The 22,116-nt window shown below is 40.3% G+C and overlaps 1 long non-coding RNA gene across 1 annotated transcript; it reads left to right on the plus strand.

Moving 5' to 3' along the window:
• The first annotated feature begins 15,286 nt into the window (after positions 1–15,286).
• On the plus strand, positions 15,287–18,215 carry LOC144340656 (uncharacterized). The gene is made up of 3 exons (XR_013416902.1): positions 15,287–15,518; positions 16,497–16,592; positions 17,391–18,215. It is a non-coding gene; the product is annotated as an uncharacterized LOC144340656 (long non-coding RNA).
• The last annotated feature ends 3,901 nt before the right edge of the window (positions 18,216–22,116 follow it).

A 22,116-nucleotide genomic window follows, 5' to 3' on the forward strand; every position in this document is an offset into this window, starting at 1 on the left:
GTTTCTGAAAGATAGATAAATATTATTCATATAGGTAATTTATATATTTTTCTTCAACAAAAGCCTAAATTGTAGTATTTAGATTTTACAGAGTAAGGTTTTTTTGTTTTGTTTTGTTTTTTGAGGGGGATGGGAGGTGGAGATTGTATTAGTGAGGATGCTTGCAGGAAAGAGAAGGTAATTTGAGTTGATAAAGGGACTCTTTACAAAGATATATGTAGGATGCAGGGAAACCATAAGGAATTGTGCAGTTCTGTGGGGCTAGTAACAAGGGATACTGTTACTCTCCTAGGTTTGAAAGGGATAAAGAGAAGATGCCATCACCAGAAGAGAACTTGGAGACAGAGACTGAGCAGAGAAGGCTCTTGGACAGGAGCAAGAGATGAATCCAGCCTGTGGTACCCCCACAGAGAGCCAAGGAAATAAATACCTTTAACTTTCCACCCACTCCCTCTGATCTCTTGCTGGTACTTTTCATTGACTGAATTCAACTAGAAGCTAAGGGCAGGCACAGGGAGTCTGGTGGTGCTTGTTAGCCTTCTGGTGCAGAGAAAGGATGAAGAAAGGACATATGGAAGCTATCAAGCCAGGAGGACATACTGGAAATTGCAGAGCTTTATAGAGTTCACCCTTCCCCCATTTTGATAAGCCTCTCTGGGTAGAGCAGAAAGAGACTTGCCCTTCTGCCTTTCCCACTCAGACTTTGGTGGAGAATCACTGCAGTGTAATGAGAAATGGTCGTTCTGTTAGCTGCATGTAAGGAAAAAATGTTGCGAACCAATGATCTATAAGAAAGGACAATACCATTTTCCTTAAATGTTTCTTTTTCTCACATGGATTTTACATTGGAGCTAAGTCACAGCTCTGAAATAGAGAAATTTAACAGAATGTGAAGAGACTCCTTAAGTTTAGAATATCAGATGCATTATGAGTCAGTGCCCACAGGCAGAATTAGATAACCCTTGGGGAGAATAGATTCCCTTCCCCATGACCTGTGGGTAGATCTCACCCTATATGAAGGTGAATACACTAATAGGGGCCTCTGAGGACTATGTCTGGTGACCTGACATCTGGATGTTGCTTTATTGCTCATAGATAAGTGCACCCCAAGCCCAGACAACTTGAAACCGATGTATCCCTATAGCGACAATAATTACAATAACAGCCAGGTCTACAAAGCCAACTGCATTGCCAATGAGGCCATTTAAAATATTGAAAGATACATTCTAGAACTTATGAAATCTCTGGCCTAATCTCCAATATTATATGTTCTCTCCAATTTGAAAATCTACCATTTAAAAAATAAAAACAAAACCAAGTATAAAAAATGTAAATACAGGTCTTATTTGTTTGTTTTTGTTTTGTTTTGTTTTCTTGGCAAAGAGTCTTTCTCTGTTGCCCAGGCTGGAGTGCCGTGGTGCAATCTCAGCTCACTGCAACCTCCGCCTCCTGGGTTCAAGCGATTCTCCTGCCTCAGCCTCCCGAGTAGCTGGGGCTACAGGCATGTGCCACCACACCCAGCTAATTCTCGTATTTTTAGTAGGGACAGGGTTTTGTCATGTTGGTCAGGCTGGTCTCGAACTCCTGACCTCAGGAGATCCACCCACCTTAACCTCCCAAAGTGATGGGATGACAGGCATGAGCCACCACGCCTGGCCCACAGTTATATTTTTATACTTAAACTTTATATAAATTCAAATGTTTCTTTTTTTATGCCAAAATATAAATATTTTTCAGACTTAATCGTGTGAATGGAAGATTGTTTGGTTCCAGCACAGCACTGAGGAGTAAATGGAATTTATTGAATTCACATTCTGTATTATCTTCTTGTGCTGCTAGGGAAAGTAGTGACAGGTTGAAAAAGTTATTAACTTCTCGTGTGTATTAAGACAACACTTGAATGCAACTGACTTTAGATAAGACAAAATAATCAGTATAGCCTGTGATGTTACTTTAGTTTAAATCCAGTGTGCTCTGAAGCTCAAACAGAGATAAAGAGCAAGAGTAGGATGAATGTTTTCATTGAAGTCCTAACTTCAAATATTGTGAGGGTCTCAGGAGGTTATCCAGTCTATTTCCAGCCTTTGGCGGAATTACAGTTAAACCGGCTCAGGCAGATGGCAATCCATCTTATTCCTAAAATTGTCCACTCAAGGAATTCCACATAACTCTTTCCATCGTCCTTTTTATAACCGTATTTTTCTTTAAACCCTCAGGGAATATGCATATAACAAATGGAAAGCATAAAGTAAAGTACATATGACCCTCTTCTCATCATGAAGGGGGCAGAATTATACGCTAGTATCTATGATGATTTGTAAACAATACCAGTCCTAGACAAATCTCTCTTCTTTATCCAACCTCACAAATATTCTGCCTCTCTAAGTAGCCCTTGTCCCTTTGCCCCTCTTGTTTTCCTTTGTTTCCTCCTTTCTCCCCTGGTTCAGAATGCCTAGGAGAGTTTGTGTAAGATTCCTAATGCCCTAGAAATAGGAAAAGCAATCATGCCTCAGGCCATAGGGATGTTGTCAGCACCATGGACAGCGGCTTATCGGGCTCGCAAGCGTTGTACAGAGGTATAACTTGCCAGTAGAGTATGTTGATGACCTTTTTAATATCTTTGAAAGTCTTCATCAGTTAATTCCCCTTCTCTTCTTATCCTTCTATTTTATTGAGGTAGATGACGTTAAGACTTCAACTTTTCGGTGCAGGCAGAGGAGCCCACATCTCAGTAGTCTATGACAAGGAAGGGCTGACAGGAGGTAAACTCATCTAGGCCTGCTGAAGTTAATTCATCACTTGGCCCTAGGGTTCAGGGAGCAAAATACAGAAGGCAATGAAGAACAATGGAATCAACAAGAGAGGTAACTCCTCTCTTCTCTTGCAGATGCCTCAATTAAATCTATTTCACAAAGGATTAGTGGCCCCTAAAATACACAATTATGCCATTCTTCACATCCCCTATTTTACTGGTTAGAAAACATTTGTTGTAACTTTACATCCATTAAAAATTAGCTATTCAGTCTTGGCTATGTCACCTAAAATCTCTGTCTAATCTTGGAGAAAATTTCACAATACTTCTCAAAATTTTAAATGCACATATTTTTTGACCCTACAACTCTAACACAGAAATGATTCAACAGGCTGGCATGGTGGCCCACACCTGTAATCCCAGAACTTTGGGAGGCCAAGGTGGCAGGATCACTTGAGAGAAGCCTGGGCAACATAGTAATACCTCATCTCTACAAAAAATTTTTAAAATTAGCTGGGCATGGTGGCACATGCCTGAAGTTCCACCTGCTCAGGAGGCTGAGATGGGAGGATTCCTTGAGCCCAGGGGTTTGGTGCTGCAGTGAGCTATGATCACACAACTGCACTCCAGCCTGGATGACAGAGTGAGACCTTGCCTCTTAAAAGAAAAAAAATACATCAATGTAAAACTGTTTAAATAAAATATAAGTTTATACAATCAAATATTAAGAAGTCATAAACAAAGTGGAAATTCACTATATACTCATATGAAAGATCTCCAGGATATATTAAGTTTAAAAAATCTGGGTTCAGAACAATGACTATATTAACATATTATATAAAAAGAAGAAAAATCATGTATAGCCATCTGTACTAAGCATACAATATCTCCAGGAGGATATATGTTAGAAATAAGAAATAGCAGTTTCCTCTAGGAAGGGAAATTGGGTGGATAGAGGTGAGAAGTGGAGGGGAGTTTTTTTCACCATACACCTTTATGTACTTTTGGAATTTTGAATAATGTGAATTCATCAACTATATAAAAATGAATAAATAAATTTAAATAAAAATGAAATAAATTATCTGTGACTCAGTTTCTTTCTCTGCGAAATGGATATAGTCATATCCATTTGATTGTCCTGAAAATCAAATAGAATAGTGTATGTAAAGGTGTTTTGAAAAATATGCATTCTTCATATATGATGTTTATTGCTAGTATTTTAGTAATGTATGGACAGTTTAAGTTCTCCACACGCCTCCTAAAGTTTGGAGTTTAGAATTGAACATAACTCTGAAATAATGATAATAAAACGTGAATTAAATATTTGTGAGGTATTTTAGACTTTTTCACTGTAGTGTGGCTATGATATAAAAATAACTTTATCCTGCACTTCCTTTTGCAGTCTTTTCCTTCATGCAGTTAGAAGAATTTTTGCCTTTTAATAATGGGTACTTTTAAGCTGCCTCAAAAGAAGGTGAAGCATGCTCAAGCTGATTGGAAGGGCTTAATGAGATTATTCAGTAACTTGTAGAAAACTGCAGTGTATCAGAAAAGGGAAAACAGCTGGATCATTAAAATGCTCGTGGAACCCACTGTGACACTGGAATGGGAAATCCTTTGATGGATATGGAGAAGGAAGAAACACTATACTTTCTGGGAAAAAAATTTTGGGAGTCTTGTTACAACATATTTAAAAAATAATTTTAAAAAGTCAGTTTAGAAGGGTTTCTTGTCAGTCCTAAAAGACAGAAGGAGATTTGAAAGGTGGTAGTACCCCTAAAGCGATGTGTTTTGAAAAAATGAACTCGTTTCCCACATTCCAAGGGGTCCCCTGAGACCATCCTACACCTCATTAAGTACATGAACAAGCATGAGACTTGGAACCTCTGTAGAGACTTCTGGCCTAGCCTGGCAGAAAAAATGATGAGAGATTTGTGGGCTTTATGAGGTGGATCACAGCACAATATAAAACCAAAACAAATCACCTCGGGCCCTACCAAGGGAGAAGACTATTAAAAGAGGAAAATAAACCCACCATCTCAGTTCATTTTTTTCTCCTAAGGAATATTTTTTTTTTTCTCCACGCATTTGTGCCAAGAGAATCCAATTTATTTTCAGAATGTCTTCTTCTTTTCCCTTCTTTCTTTTCCTCCCTGCGCTATTCCTCCTTCCTTTTTCCTTCTTCTCCTCCATTCTTTTTCTTTCTCTTTTTCCTCCTCCTCTTCTCCTTGTTCTTCTTCTGTACTAGGAGTTAGCAAACTTTCCCTGTTAAGAGCCAGAAAGTTAAATATTTCAGGCTTTGCAGACCAAACTGTCTCTTGCAACTACTCAACTCTGCCCCATGTAGTGCAAAAGCAGCCTAACATGACATAAACAAATGGGCAAGCTATGTTCCAGTAACACTGTGTAAAGACAAGCTGTCGGTCAAATTTGTCCCTCATAACGTAGTTCATCTGCCCTTGTTCTATGTTATAATAGTTTAAATAAAGTTCACAGTGTAGCAGGACAAGCTGCAGACAAAACCCCTCAGACAGCGAGTTAAAGAAGGAAGGGTTTTATTCGGCCGGGAGCTTCGGCAACACTCAAGTCTTCAAGAACCGAGCTCCCCGGGTGAGCAATTCCTGTCCCTTATGATGGCTTACAACTCTAAGGGGGTCTGCGTGAGAGGGTCGTGATCGATTGAGCAAGCAGGGAGTACGTGACTGGGGGCTGCATGCATCGGTAATCAGAACGGAACAGAGCAGGACAGGGATTTTCACAATGCTTTTCCATACAATGTCTGGAATCTATAGATAACATAACCGGTTAGGTCAGGGGTCAATCTTTAACGAGGCTCAGAGCGCGGCGCCGGGCTGTCTGCCTGTGGATTTCATTTCTGCCTTTTAGTTTTTACTTCTTTATTTGGAGGCAGAAATTGGGCATAAGACAATATGAGGGGCGGTCTCCTCCCTTAACAGAAGAGATATAATCATCACTGTTAGGGACAACAGAGTAACTCTCTGGAAGAAAATACATTTGTACCCATACCTCACCCTTCTTTAAAAAGCTCAAAGGTGATTTTTAAAAAAAGAGTAAATAATAACAAGACTAGAAAAGAACATAGAAAATTATTTTAATACATCAAAATAGGGCAAAAATCTCTTAAAATTATTTTAAAATGATAGATTCAAGTCTGGAGACAAATGACAAGCTGGAAAAAATATCTGCAACTCATGTCACAGATAATAGAATAACCTCCTTAACATATTGATTTCTGTGAATCAATAAGAAAAGTAAACAAGCACTCAGAAGAAAGGTGGGACAATGTCTGGAATTCACAGCAAAGGAAATACAAATTGTTGTTAAATATTTTAAAAGAAATGTTCTACATCATTCATAATAAGAGACACACAAATTTATACTTAAATACCATTTTCGCACATCAGATAGGCAAAAATCCAGCTATTTGATAAAACACTGGGTTGACAAGGCCTTCCTTTATATTGTTGGTGAAATGTAAATTGATATGGAGGGCAACTTGGCAATACCAATCAAAATTTGAAATGCATGTCTTTTTTGATGCAACAACTCACTTTAAAGAGCTTAGTCTATAGATATCACTGGGCATATGCAAAATGTCTATACAATGTTAGTTATTGTTGCACATTTTGTAACAGTAGAAATAGGACATGACATATGTATCCACTAATAGTGGATTGGCTAAATCTCTTAGGGCATATCTGTATCATGGAATATTATGTATCTATAAAAAAGAATCACTTCTTCTTAAAAAACTGTGCATGATATGTTTATGGTTATTTAAGAAGGGAAGCATAATATATATTTGTATTTGTGTGTATAAAAAGTCTCTGGAAGGACACACAAGAAACTAGTAATGGTGCCTCCCTATTTAAAGGGGAGATGGGAAGAATTATATGGATGAATGACAGAAATAAGGAGAAGACTTCTCACTATATGGCCTTTTAATTTTTTTTCATTTTTGAATCATTCAATACTATTATTAATATTAAAAAATAAAGTCCAGTAAAAATCACCTAAACTTGGTTTTACACACACACAGCGATGCACACATACACTTTTGTTATTTTTAGATTCATTGGACATTATACTACTATGGGTTATGCTAGTAAGTATATTTTAAAATATCTACTTAATCTTGAAAAAGTCTTCTACTTTGTGTGTGGGGAGAAGACTAAGAGAATAAACCTTCTTTTTGTATAGTCCCAACTAATTAATCAGAGTAGACACAGAGAAGACTAATAAAAGCCCAGTGATGGAAAGACTAATAAAAAACAATGTGTTATGAAGAGGAACTGGGCTGTGTTGGAAAGCAGCGAATTCCCTATCACTGGACTTGTTTAACTTGAGGGGCTACTGCGGAAAGTAGGGGCTACTGCGGAAAAACTCTGAGTTCTATTCCAATTTTGACAGTCTACAATTATAAGAAAAAGGTGAACACCATGTATTTTATCATAAGCGGTAAGATTCTTTGAAAAACAAAAAACACCCTAGAGATTCATGTTTTTTGTTTGTTTGTTTGTGTTTTGGAGACAGGGTCTCACTTTGTTGCCCAGGCTGGAGTGCAATAGCCTGATCATGGCTCACTGCAGCCTCGACCTCCCCAGGCTGAGGTGATATTCCCACTTCAGCCTCCCGAGTAGCTCAGACTACAGTTGTGCCACCATGCCTGGCTAATTTTTGTATTTTTTGTAGAGACAAGGTCTTGCTATGTTGCCCAGGCTGGTCTCGAACTCCTGGACTCAAGGAATCTGCCTGCCTTGGCCCCCAAAGTTCTGGGGTTACCAGGCATGAACTATTGTGACCAGCCCCAAAACTAATTTCTAAAGTGCATAAATCTCAGGCTGGGTGCAGTGGTTCACACCTGGTAACTCCAGCACTTGGGGAAGCTGAGGTAGGTATATTGCTTAAGCCTGGAAGTTTGAGACCAGCTTGGGCAACGTAGTAAAACCTCATCTCTCCAAAAAAAAAAAAAAAAAAAGAAAAAAAGCCAGGCATGGTGGCTCATGCCTGTAATCCCAGCACTTTGGGAGGCTGAGGCGGGTGGATCACCTGAGGTCAGGAGTTCGAGATCAGCCTGGCCAACATGGTGAAACCCCATCTCTACTAAAAATACAAAAAGTAGCCAGGCACTGTGGCGGGCATCTATAATCCCAGCTACTTGGGAGGCTGAGGCAGGAGAATTGCTTGAACCTGGGAGGCGGAGATTGCAGTGAGCTGAGATTGTGCCACTGCACTCCAGCCTGGGCAATAAGAGTGAAACTCTGTCTCAAAAAAAAATTCACTCAGGAAGCTGACGTGGGAGGATCACCTCAGCCTGGGGAGGTCGAGGCTGCAGTGAGCCATGATCAGGCTATTGCTCTCCAGCCTGGGTGACAGAGTGAGACTGGTTTTTTTTTTTTTTTTTGAAAAAAAAAAAAGAAAAAAAAGAAATTAATTTGGGCAACAAAGAAGGTACAAAGAAGGTAACAATGGTGGAAGGAGAGCAGGATCCTTGGGGATGGAGCAGGCAGTTAGCCTGGGTTAGGAGGAGAGCCCAAACTCAAGGACATGCAGATAGTCACATGAAATTAAACAGCCCTCATAGATGAGCAGGATGCAGGTTTCAGGGTTTTGCTGGCAGAACAGAACAGAGTGAAACACACCACTTTCCAGAACACTATGCAATGTGTAGATGGAAAGTAATTTTTAAGGAAATGACTGGAAATTATTCACATTGATTTTGAAATCATCCCTGTTTGTCAGCTGGTGAAACACCTGCAGCTAATGCTTCCAAGCACTCTAATTTAAAGTCTGCTTTAGCTGATGTTCATACCCTTAGCTGGATACAACAGCTAATACAGTAGAAGACACTTAGTTAATTTTTTGATGAGAAAAATGCTGGACAAAAGGCAATGCTTTTACAGTAGGCATTTGGAAAGGTGAGAGGGGTAGTATGGAAAAACCCTTCTCTCACCATCTTTGCTTTTTTCTTTCCCATCCCTTTTCCTCCTCCTCCTCCTCCTCCTCCTCCTCCTCCTCCTCCTCCTCCTCCTCCTCCTTCTTCTTCTTCCTCTTCTTGCTTTGTTGCCCCGGCAGGAGTGCAGTGATGCAATTTTGCTCACTGCAGTCCCCAAATCCTGGGCTCAAAACATCCTCCTACCCCAGCCTTCTGAGTAACTGGGACCATAGGCACACACCACCATATCCGAATAATTTTTGCATTTTTCCGTAGAGATGGGGTTTTACCATGTTGCCCAGGCTGGTCTTCAACTCCTGGGCTCAAGCGATCCACTCTCCTCAGCCTCCCAAAGTGCTGGGATTACAGGCATAAGCCACTGCACCCAGCTTTCTTTTAAAGTTATGTCCTGGTTGGGCACAATGGCTCATCCCTATAATCCTGACCCTTTGGGAGGCCAAGTGGGTGAATCCCTGAGCCCAGGAGTTTGAGACCATAAAAATGCCTGAGAGAATGGCGGAGCTGCACAACAGGAGGAATCAGAGTCCTCGAATGACTGTGTGGAGCAGAACTGTGTCCTCAAACTCGACCATTCACCTCAACACTGTTATGGGAATGAACAATACATTTCTTTGCTCTTTAAGCCATTGTATTGTTAGTCTCAATATAGTAGCTCAGCCTTTGCCCTAACTAATAAGGGTGATGATAGCAGTCATCTTACCTACTTCATGAGATTAAAAAAAAAATCCGGATCCTGAACAACTTCATGGGATTTTTGTGAAGATCAGATGAAAGAAAATGGTTAAGGCTGTGCACAAATGTTATGGTGCCATCTTTACTTGATTATCCAACATTAAAACGTCCTCCAGCCTCAGTAGCCCTCTGTAAAATGGAGACACTGGATTTCATGATGCCTAGGATTGTCGTGCTCTTTTTCTGACAGGAAAGAAACTGCCTTGAGATAAAGAATCACATAAAAAATACAAAATGGCTAACAGATTTTGCTAATTACCACCAACCATGTCTGGATCATATTTGGGAACTAGCAGCCAATGTAAACAGTAGGAAATGAGTGGTTATTGAAAGCAACTGTCACATTAGATAAACTTAATTTTATAACCATTTCTCAAACTGGTGGCAATCCCTAACGTGTCCATGTGAGCTACAATACATTAAATGTCATTAATTGTTTAGACTTTGCCAGAAAGCCAGTCTAGGGTGACAGGATTTATGGTAGAAAATCCTGTAGTGGCACAAAATCTACTAAACCACATTAGTTGGGTGAGAAACAAGTATTACTCCCAGTTGATTCTCATTTTACATAGAAGTTCTTCCATTTCCAAAGTATAATGTATATCAAGTCCTTATATTAAAAAAAGGAAGGCTTCGTAATAGAACAAGTCCACAACTGAAGTAGATGTGAGCAGACATTAAGAAAAAATAAAGAGGGAAGGAAAGAAAATGATTGACTACATTACATAGCCACGCATAGTCTTGGAGTTTTTGTGTAATTTTTTATGGGATGAGAAAATGCAATCTTTCCTGTTCCTTCATATGGGCAGAGGCAGGTCTGATGTGCCAGATGAAGTGGCTTAGAGGCCTCTGAAAAGAAATATTTTCACATCTCATGGACACTGCTTTCATCTGGTTGTCAAAACGTAGTGCTGGAAAGGAAAGCCATTAGAGTTCCCATTAGGAAAAGTGATCCATCAGGAAAAACCCCAGGAGGCACTTCCAGGTTGGAAAAACGATGAATGAACTGGAATCAGCTGTGATGGATTCTGGAATGGTGGGAAAGGACATCCTGGGGAAAAAAGAGACAAAAACACAAAACCTGTGAAAACGTACAACATGTAGCAGCTGAGAGTAATGCAATAGAGTTTCCTTGGATGCACACACACCGACTCCTCTGAGCAAGCATGTTCCCAAGGCCACCTGTTTCCTTTTGATACTGGCAGCTGCTTCTCTCAGCAATGGCTTAAACAGAAAACCAACAGGAATTATTTTGGCAGGAAAATGGGATTATCTTAGGTGCTTAATGAGAGAAAAGATCTGAGCTTGTTTGTAATAAGAAATAAATATTAATGGGTTGGAGCACATTTGGGAATTTTCATCATAGTAATAAATGTCAAAGAGAAATGTTTTTCCTTTATCATTAGACCTCAGACTAATTTACCCAAATACAAAGTTGTCTTTTCCCAATGAGAAAGAGAAAAATAAAACTAAATGAAGTGAGTAATTAAACAGGGAAAAGAAAAACAAAATGAGACTGTATTTTACATATGGATCATGAGGTTCTCTTTGGGCTGAAGAGGATTAACTGTTATGAGGATTTTATGCTGTGGGGAGTTGATGGAATGGATTTGTGACAGATGAGAGAGATGGGGATGAATGTGCAGTTCATTCAGACACCTCCAGTTTCTCGTTCAACATTTTGCTAAAGATTAGGGGTAAAAAATCAAAGCAGAGCCAAGTTCCACAGCTCCATATGGAGAACTACAAAGCCTGGAACAAAATATGCTTACACTTAGTCTTGTTTGGAGTTGATTTGATTTGTATACATTTGAGTCATTGTATTAGAGTTTTCCAACTCTAGTTTTCCATATGTATATATTGAATATGTGTATATATAGAATATATGGTATATTCTATATATTCTATATTCTCTCTATATAATGTATATTCATATATATTCATATATAATACATTATATAAATATATTATGTATTAATCTATACTGTTTTATCTATTATATATATATTATATGCCTAAATATATATTCTCTACATATCACATATTATATATATTCTATTTATACATATCATATATATGTATTATATAAAAAGATATTTATTATAAAGAATTAAGGAACTGGCTTAGGTGATTATGAAGACTAAGAAATCCCAAAGATCTGTGGTCACAAGGTGGAGGCCCAGCAAAAACGATGGTATAGTTCTAGCCTGGGTCCGAAGGCCTGAGACCTAAGAGAGCAGATGTTGTAAGTTCCAGTCTGAGTGCAAGTCTGAAGGCAAAAGAGGATCAATGTCCTAGCCTAAAGATCATCAGGTAGAGAGAATGAACTCTCCTTTACTGTTCCTGTTGTTCTATTTAGGCTTTCAACAGGTTGGATGAGGCCCACCTACGTTGATAAGGGCAATTTGTTTTATTCATTTTACTAATTCAAATGTGGATGCCATCCGGAAACACCCTCACAGACACAGCCAGAATAATGTTTAATCAAACATCTGGGAATCCAGTGGCCAGAAAGATGATGCATAAAAGTAACCATCACAGTCATATTACGGAAATATTGAATATAGTATATATATATATTTTTTGAGATGGAGTCTCGCTCTGTTGCCCAGTCTGGAGTGCAGTGGCAGGATCTCAGCTCACTGCAAGCTCTGTCTCCCAGGTTCATGCCATTCTCCTGCCTCAGCCTCCCAAGTAGCTGGGACTACAGGCGCCCACCACCACACCCGGTTAATTTTTTGTATTTTTAGTAGAGACAGGGTTTCACCATGTGAGCCAGGATGGTCTCAATCTCCTAGACCTCGTGATCCACCCACCTTGGCCTCCCAAAGTGCTGGGATTACAGGTGTGAGCCATTGCACCCGGCCTGAATTTAGTACCATTTTAAGAACTTAGTTCGTGCCCTAACGATCACACAGGACCTTCATTTCCCACCGCACACTCTCAAATACTCCTTTATGAAATTAGTATCAGAGAATGAGGCAGGAGGTAAAGAGGAAAACAATGACAATTGTTCTCCCTGCCCTCTCCTTTTGTGTCACCGTTTTTTTTTTTTTTTTTTCCCATTCCAAGAGACAGTGTGGAAAAGGAAAGAGAAGGAGGCAAGTATGAGGAAGAACTGTCAGATTCTATTTTACAAGTAGAGGAAAAATGAAAGGAACTCAGAAAGGACTGAGTGTTCTCCCCACTGGCTCAGATAATGTCATCTGCTGGGTACCCACTAAGTAGTTTTGTGTCATATTTAAGAAATATATTTCTTATTCATATTTCTTAAATATGACACAAAAGGCAAGCCAAAGACCCTAGCCAAGAACACAGATTTCATCCTCTGTTTTCTTCTAGTTGTTTTATGGTTGTAGCTTTTACATTTTGGTCTATGATCTATTTTAGTTATTTTTTTTTTTTATATGGTTTGAGGTAAGAGTCCAGGTTTCTTTTTTCCCAAAGGATCATCTAATTATTCTAATACCACTTATTGACAAGATTCTTTCTCCATTGAATCAAACTGGCATCTTTGTTGAAAGTCAATTAACTACATACGTTATCTGTGGTTCTATTTCTTTCTCTTTGTTTGAGACAGGGTCTCACTCTGTTGCCCAGGCTGGACTCAAACTCCTGAGCTCAAGTGATCTTCCTGCCTTGACCTTCCAAAATGCTGGGATTACAGGCATGAGCCACTGCTCCTGGCCTATAATAAATCTTGAAATCAGGTAGTGTATAAGTCTTTCAACCATTATTTTTCAAAATTGTTTGCCTGTTCTATGTCGTTTGTATTTCCACATAAGTTTTAAAATTAGCTTGTCAAGTTCTACAAAAAATTTTCTGGAATTTTATTTGGGATTGTTTTGAATCTATAGATCCATTTGGGAGGAACTGATATCTTAATAATATTGAGTCTTCCAATCCATGAATAAGGAATGTCTCTCCATATGTTTAGATCGTTCTTAATTTCTCACAGAAGTGTTTTGAAGTTTTCAGTTTATATGTCTTGCACATACACTTTGTTAAATGTATCCATAAGTATTTCACATTTTTTATGTTATTTTACTCTATTGCTTTTTAACTCATTTTTAAATTGTTCATTACTATTCTATAGAAATGTAGTTAATTTTTATGTATTAACCTTGCGTCTTTCATATTTGCTATATGTACTAATAGGCACAGATTTTAAAAAATCAATCTCAAGACGTTCTACATTGATAATCATGTTATCTGTGATAAAGGCAGTGTTATTTTTTTTCTTTTCAATCTGGGTGTCTTTTATTTCTTTTTTCTTGCCTTATTTCATGGGCTAAGACCTCTGGTACAATGTTGAATAGAAGTGGTTAGAATGGACGTTCTTGCTGATCTTCAGGAGAAAGCATTTAGTCTTTCACCATTAACTATGATATTAATATTAATGATAAGTTTTTCTCAGATGTACTTTGTCAAGTTGAGGAAGTTTATTTCTAGTTCTAGTGTCCTGAGGGATTTCATCATGAATAGGTGTTGAATTTTGTAAGTGCTTTTTCAGCATCTATTTCTTTCTTTATATATATATAAAGATATAAATACATATATATTTTAAGAGACAGAGTCTCTCTATGTTGCCCAGGGTGGTCTTGGACTCCTGGGTTCAATGATCCCCCTGTCTTGGCCTCTGAGAGTGCTGGAATTACAGGCATGAGTCACTGTCCCTGGACTTTGGCATCTATTAAGATGACCAGATGGGCCGGGCACGGTAACTCACGCCTGTAATCCTAGCACTTTGGGAGGCCGAGTTGTCAGACCACCTGAGGTCAGGAGTTTGAGACCAGCCATGGTCAACATGGTGAAACCACATCTCTGCTAAAAATACAAAAAATTAGCCAGACGTGGTGGCAGGTGCCTGTAATCCCACCTACTCAGGAGGCTGAGGCAGGAGAATCTCTTGAGCTCGGGAGGCAGAGGTTGCAGTGAGCCAAGATCGCGCCATTGCACTCCAGCCTGGGCAACAAAAGTGAAGCTCCGTCTCGGGGAAGAAAAAAAAAAAAAAAGCCCGGGCACTGTGGCTCACGACTGTAATCCCAGCACTTTGGGAAGCTGAGGTGGGCGGATCACAAGATCAGGAGATTGAGACCATCCTGGCCAACATGGTGAAACCCCATCAAGATTAAAAATACAAAAAGAAAGCTGGGCATGGTGGCAAGTGCCTGTAGTCCCAGGTACTTGGGGGAGGCTGAGGCAGGAGAATCGTTTGAACCCGGGAGGCAGAGGTTGCAAAGAGTTGAGATCGTGTCACTGCACCCCAGCCTGGTGACAGAGAGAGACTCAAAAAAAAAAAAAAAAAAGGCCGGGCGCGGTGGCTCAAGCCTGTAATCCCAGCACTTTGGGAGGCCGAGACGGGCGGATCACGAGGTCAGGAGATCGAGACCATCCTGGTTAACATGGTGAAACCCCGTCTCTACTAAAAAAAAAAAAAAATACAAAAAACTAGCCGGGCAAGGTGGCGGACGCCTGTAGTCCCAGCTACTCGGGAGGCTGAGGCAGGAGAATGGCGTGAACCCGGGAGGCGGAGCTTGCAGTGAGCTGAGATCCGGCCACTGCACTCCAGCCTGGGTGACAGCGCGAGACTCCGTCTCAAAAAAAAAAAAAAAAAAAAGATGACCAGATGGTCCCTCCTGTCATGAGCTTTCATTATGTTGGTAAAGACAGACACCAAACAAATGAGAACAAAGAATGTGATGTGTGAAAGATAGGGAAGACCCAGGGTGCTGAGAACCTAATAGGGGCCTAGTCCAGCCCAGGGTCAGAAAGGTCTTTTTCAGGAAGTGAAATTTAAATTGAGACTGCAAGAGAAGTAGGAACTAGCTAGGTGAAAGGAGGTACAAAGCAAACAGGAGCTGAGGTCACAGGACCTGTGTTCCAAATCTGGCTCTGCTGCTTTCTAGTTAGGTGAGGAGGGGAGGGTTCCTACAGAAACGCCGAATTACGTCTTGGAGTCATCCTCTTAGCATGTAAGAGACAACTTCACGAACTTTCCTCTTGATGATAATGTGGAGGTGTCACTTTTTTTTTTCAACCACTCTGTGAAGTCCTGTAAGTATTTTTTACTTTACCTTAGCAATTGTTTGTTTGTCTTTTGGTGAACAATGAGATTCCAGTAACCTATCTGATTTCTGTTCTGTCTCAGGCACCTGGAAGTTCAGAGACAAATCTGAGCCTCTGTTTAGTGACAGAGCAGGGCCTTATGCAAACACGTGTTCGAATTCTCTCCTGGTCATAACCTTTTAAAACATTTTGCATGTTTTTGACTTTGTATTTTATTAAATATATTTCTTATATCCTATAGACTACTTAAATCTTTTATGGAATAAAGTAGATTATAAACAAAAAATAGGTTACATAGAAATACACAAAAACTGTAGAAGGGCATAAAAATAAAAACTTTGGAGAAACCACTCCTTTATTACTAAGTTTCTAGGTCACCTAACAGGCCGAACTGCTTCTCCTTCCTTCTATGACAACTATGTCCTGTCCAAAGCTTCCCGACTCACCCTGTTCCTCAGGTTTTCCTTCTCCTTTCAGGCTGTCCCAGCACATGATTAACTGTTGTTCTCAAAACAAACACACAGATCTTTTTGTTTTAAGCATTTTGAAAAGGTTGTGCTACCAGAAAGTATACTAGGAAGATAATAGAAGCAAACATGAGGAAATTAGAAAGGTTCCAGAAAGTTCCCAAGGCCTTACTTGTTCCTGGTCCCTGACCTATGCTTTCTCACTTTCTTTCAATATGGTACTTAGATGAGCCTTTTGAATTTCTCTTCAGCCTTTTCCTCCCACAGTATAACACTTAAAACTCTCTTGCTCACGCTGCGCACTTGGCCCCTTTAAAGGCTCATCTTCCACCCCAGAGGCCCATGAGGACAATCAAGGCCAGACAGTGGCTGCCTCCCATCTTCATAGTAACTTGCTTTTATGAAGACCTCAGGACTTGAGGAGCCCAAGAGGAGTAAACCCCAGTGGGCATTTCCTTGCATCCTGTATCTCTTATTTTAATCTCTGTGACTCCCCAAGGTCAAGGCTCTGCATCTTAGGGGCTAGATGATTGTGGTTTTGTTGTGATGGCCGCTGGAAGCTCTGTAGTCATCAAGGCAGCAGTGCTAGAACCTGGTAAGAGTGCCAAGGTGAGAGAGCGGGTGGGCAGGGAGGGTGATGCTGGCATTGCTGGGGCAGGCGAGCTGGGGCCTTCGTGCATGTTAGTATGGAGGGCTTCTTCTACCAACTTTTCAGAGCCATGGGTGGAATGGTGTAGTTCCTGGGTTTCTGCCCTCATCTCCTGGAACTTGCTGAACCCCTCTTCTCTGGCCTGGGTCTCCTTCCCCAAACCAAATAGTACATTAATATGGCTTCTTCTACTCAAAATCATGCTTCAAAAGTGCCTTGTGACCAGTCACTCCAGCCAAAGAAAGCAGATGGAGTCTTTCACTAGCAATTCTTTATAGGATCTTATGTTTACTCCATCTTTGGAACACTCAGTCTTTCCTGCCAGGTGCTAAATCCTCTTTATGTTGTGCGACACCCTAAATAAACAGTATATATGCCAATGGGAGTGAATTTCCCAGGGGAATTCTGATTTTGTTATTCTTTCTTCATGCCATGTTTTGTTTTTAAAAGACATCAAATTTCCTTTCTTTGCTAACAAATTCCCATCTCTTACCTTTTATTAATAACTAACATTGGAACCAAAATGGAGAAGCTTTGCCTCAGAAAGCCCTATGGGTAAGATTCGCAATACTGAGAAAAATAAAACCTAAGCCCCCCCAACTGACTGAATGAACCCCATCCTGCCCAAGGGGACCCCAAAGAAACCTTGAAACCTGAGTTCCTGGCCATGATGGGATGGGAGGTCAGATATGCCTCATTATACCCCCTCCCTTGATAACTGCCATTAGTCTTTCTTCCCTAAAGGTTAAACAGAAGCCAACCCTTTTGAAAGCCTCCACTGTGGATATCACCCAACTCCCTGACACTACCCCTGCCTTTTTGTGGTTTTGACACACTGATAAGCCTGTCTTCCTGAGAAGAGAACACTGCCTGTGGAGTGGTCCTGGCCAGTCTACAGATGATATGGACTGAATACCTTCGTGTCCTCTGCTTCACCTTTTGACATTAGAAGGCCCAAAACTCCGCCTTTGGATCCATGAAGAGCATAAAGTTCAATTGCACAGGCTTGTGTTTCTCCTTTCACAACTATTCATGACTCATCTTATAGTTTACTCAATATGTATATTTGACCACCCTGCTCAGCATAAATTCCTGTTCCCTTGAAGTGCTGTTTCTGGCTTCTGACCGGAAGCTACACTTCCCAGCCTATTAGAACAGTCACCCTGCAAACTGCAACCCTTTATGATAAATAAAGCTCTCCTTTCCAAATTTGTGAACCTCATGATTCTTCAGTTGACAGTGTGTTAAAATACCTACCAAGCAGTGCTGCACCAAATAGCTGTTGAATATTGAATCACTAAGAAGCAGCATGTATACCTTGGGCAAGCAGCATCTGGCCTCTGTTTATTTCCCTGAGCTGCAACTAGAGGGACAGGGCCTCCTAGGGGAGTGCAGCTCCTGGTGAGGCTTCTGTGAGTGCCCCATGTCATATTTGTGTTCCGGTGAAATTTGGTTAGAGTCAACACTCAGGAGGAAGTTTTAAGAACAAAGGGAAATGTGACAAAAGATCCATGGGTAGGTGTTCTTAGAAATCCAAAGAGGCCATTAAATAAAAGCCTATTTCCTTTATTTTAGTCTCCTGGCATATTTTTACACATACAAAATGACAAAACAGAGTTACAAAATATTCATTTAGCCATAAACACTTTCATACATACAAACACAATATTTTGTGTTTAATTTCCTTTGACAATAATGTTGTGTGTATAATTCCATTTGACAGTAGTATCAAAAGCAGAACTACATGGATGGTAGAGTCAGGTTAAATATGTACCCCCCCCTTTCCCTCTTCTCCTCTCTCTACCCTCACCTCCTGTGGCTGTCATCACCATGATAGGCTCTGGAGGGAGGGAATGAGGTTTGGTGAGGTTTGGTTGCCAGGAAACCACACTACATATATGATCAGTCTCTGAGTTCTCTGTCTTTCTCACCCTACCTGTGAAATTCTTAACAGAAATTTAGTTTTTGAAATAGGTAACATATTCACATAGTTCAAACACCAAAAAGTACAAAAGGCCATAAAACAAAAAGATTCTCTCCCACCTATCCATCATCATTCAGTTCCTATCCCCAACAGGTAGCCACTGTTCTTTCTTTTTTCTTTTTTGTTAACAACTATTTTAGATCCAGCTCTATATTATTTCTTTCTTGTTTGTCCTTTTAGATTTTTTTATGAATAAGTAAGTCATAAAGACATATTTAATTCTCCCTCATTTTTTCTACATATGTGGCTGGCTGCCTTACCCACATGGGTGTTATGTGTTTTGGTATTTGTATGCATGATTTCTTATATTGATTCATTAAGACCCTGTTTATTCTTTTATTGCAGCTAAAGATTATTTCATTGTAAGTATTTACTGCAGTTGATCAAATCAGTTCCCTTTTGATAGACATTTAGGTTTTTCCCAATCTGGCTATTCTGGACAATGTCTCATAAATAAACCTATACAATGTGTTATTTCCCATGTGTGAGCATATCTGGAATACATATTCCTAGGATCAAAGGACATGTGTATTTGTACTTTGGATAGTTCTAAATTGTTCCTCACAGAAATTGAACCAATTTATACTCCCACCAACAATGTATGAGATTGGGTTTTTGCAGTCTGATAAGTGAAAAATGCTATTTCCTTGTAATTTTCATTTTCATTTCTTTATAATGGGCTTTTAAAATTTTTAAAGAGCTAGTCATTGTTTCCCTTTAATAAACCCCTTTTTAAATATTTATACCTTTTTCTATTGGGTTGTTAATATTTCTTATTGATTTGATTTTTGCCAATCTGTCATTTATCTTCTGACTTTGTTCATAATTTTTTGGGGGGAGAATGTGTGTTTTAGAATTTTTAAATTTTTATTTTTATTTATTTATTTTTTATTTTTGGAGACAGAGTCTCGCTCTGTTGCCCAAGCTGGAGTGCAGTGGCGCTATCTGGGCTCACTCACTGCAACCTCCGCCTCCCAGGTTCAAGCAATTCTCTTGCCTTAGTCTCCCGAGTAACTGGGATTACAGGTGCATGCCACCACACCTGACTAATTTTTGTATTTTTAGTAGAAAGGGGATTTCACCATGTTGGGCAGGCTGGTCTTGAATTCCTGACCTCAAGTGATCCTCCTGCCTTGGCCTCCCAAAGTGCTGGGATTACAGGTGTGAGCCACTGTGCCTGGCCTAGAATTTCTAAATTTTTTATATAGTTAAATTTGTTAATCTTTTCTTTTAAGATTTTTGGATTTTGTGCTGTAGTTAGAAAGACCTAATCTTCTTTTTTTTCTTGAGACAGAGTCTTGCTCTGTCCCCTAGGCTGGAGTGCAGTGTTGTGATAATGGCTCACTGCAGCCTCAACCTCCTGAGTTCAAGTGGTCCTGCTGCCTAAGTCTCAAGAGTTCCTGGGACCATAGGTGCAGCCACAGCACTTAGCTAATTAAAAATAATTTTTTTTTTTTTTGTAGAGATGGGGTCTCGTCATATTGCCCAGGCTGGTCTTGACCTCCTGGCTTCAAGTAATTCTCCTGCCTCGGCCTCCCAAAGGGCTGGGATTACAGGCATGAGCCATTGTGCCCAGTCTATCCTAACATTTTAATATACTTATTTTTATAATAATGTTTTTATTTAGATGGTATTTATCCTGTGTAAATTTATCTTGTGTAAATTCCATCTAAACGAATGGAATGAAACGGAACAGATGCCTATCCAGTTGTCCTGGTAGTTGGTAGCTGACTAGTCTTTTTTTTTTTTCTTAAGCATGACCTAGTAGAGGACACTCCCTTATTAACTGTGGCAGTGTCATTTCTGAGCAACATGGGGCCTGATCAAGGAAAGCCCCAAGGCAATTCTCCTATTTGCCTAAAACACAGAGAAGAGCCCCTCCCATACATTCACACCATCCTGCCTCAGAGACAGTCTCCTGTCCAGGGATGCGCTTCAGTGTTGGCCACTCACCCCTACCACGCTCTGGCTCTGGCTCTACTCAGCGAGTGCAGCAGCTCAGAACCACCACACTCAGGGGTGGAATTAGGCTTTGGGCTTGAATAAATAATTAGAAATTGGCTGCTGAGAGAATGTCCCTGCTGATTGCTTGCTTTGGAATTTTTCTGGGTGGCACACAGAGTTTTATGACCCAATTAAAATACAGCAGATTAAGTAGTGCAAAAGGGAGATGGAGTGGGGAATAAATCTGCTGTGGAATGGGCTGTGGAAGGCCTGCCCCGAAAGGCATGAATTTATGGTTCAGGGAGAATTGAGGAAAAGAGTAATCTGGTTTCGCCAAAAGGAATCACTAGTCAAACTATTCTTCAAGGGAGACTTGGGGAGGAGGGATGGGGCAGGGGTGGGGGATGTTGGAGGCATTGATAAGTTTTCCAAGTTTTGAGTGAAAGTCCTGGTTGAAAGGGAAATGGAGGATGAGTGAAGGCAGCCATAGGTAATGCGAACAAGCTCTCCTGGTGAATGATAGCCTTTTGTAACATGGTGAACGCTGAAATCGGTATTTCGGGCTTTGGCGGTGCCCACCATGGCCCATTGCTACATAACCTGAAAGATCAGGTCAAAGGGAGTTTTTAAATAGCAATGAAGTAAGCTGAGGAGGGATTATCGTATTAACTACACAGTAGAATGTACTTTTCTTGATCTCAGTTTCCTAGGGCTGCCATAACAAAGTGCTATGACTGGGTGGCTTCTATAACAGAAATGTGTTGTCTCACTGTTCTGAAGGTAGAAGCCTGAGATCAAGGTATTGGCAGGGCTTGTTCCTTCTGTGGGCTGTGAGGGAAGGATCTGTTCCAGGTCTCTGTCATTGGTGTGTGCATGGCCACCTTCTCCCTGTGTCTCTTCACGTCATCTTCCCTCTATGTATGCCAGAGTCTAAATATCATCTTTTTATAAGGAAATCGGTCATACTGGATTTGGGCCTGCTCTGATGACCTCGTTTTAACTTCTTACCTCTGTAAGGATACCATCTCTAAATCAAGTCACATTCTGAGGTACACAGGGTTAGAAGTTCAACACATAAATGTTTTTGGTGTGTGGTGTGAGGGTGGCCATGATTCAATTCACAACATTTGATTATCTTGAAAAATAGCAATTTTCTTTTACAAATATATATTATATACGTATTATATATGCACATTCATCCTTTTTTTTTTTTTTTTTTGGAGACAGGGTCTTGCTGTGTCACCCAGGCTAGAGTGCAGTGGCACGATCACAGCCCATTGCAGCCTCTGCCTCCCGGGTTCAAGCAATCCTCCCACCTCCGCCTCCTGAGTAGCTGGGGCCACAGGCTTGCACCACCATACCTGGCTAATTTTATTTATTTATTTGTTGTAGAAATGGGGTCTCCTTATATGTTGCTCAGGCTGGTCTCAAACTCCTGGGCTCAAGTGATCCGCTCACCTCAACTTCCCAAAGTGCTTGGATTACAGGTGTGAGCCAACACACCTGGCTTATACTTTCATACATACACACACACACACACAC

Source organism: Macaca mulatta, chromosome 4 (genome assembly GCF_049350105.2).
Source record: "Macaca mulatta isolate MMU2019108-1 chromosome 4, T2T-MMU8v2.0, whole genome shotgun sequence".
Taxonomy (NCBI): Eukaryota; Metazoa; Chordata; class Mammalia; order Primates; family Cercopithecidae; genus Macaca; species Macaca mulatta.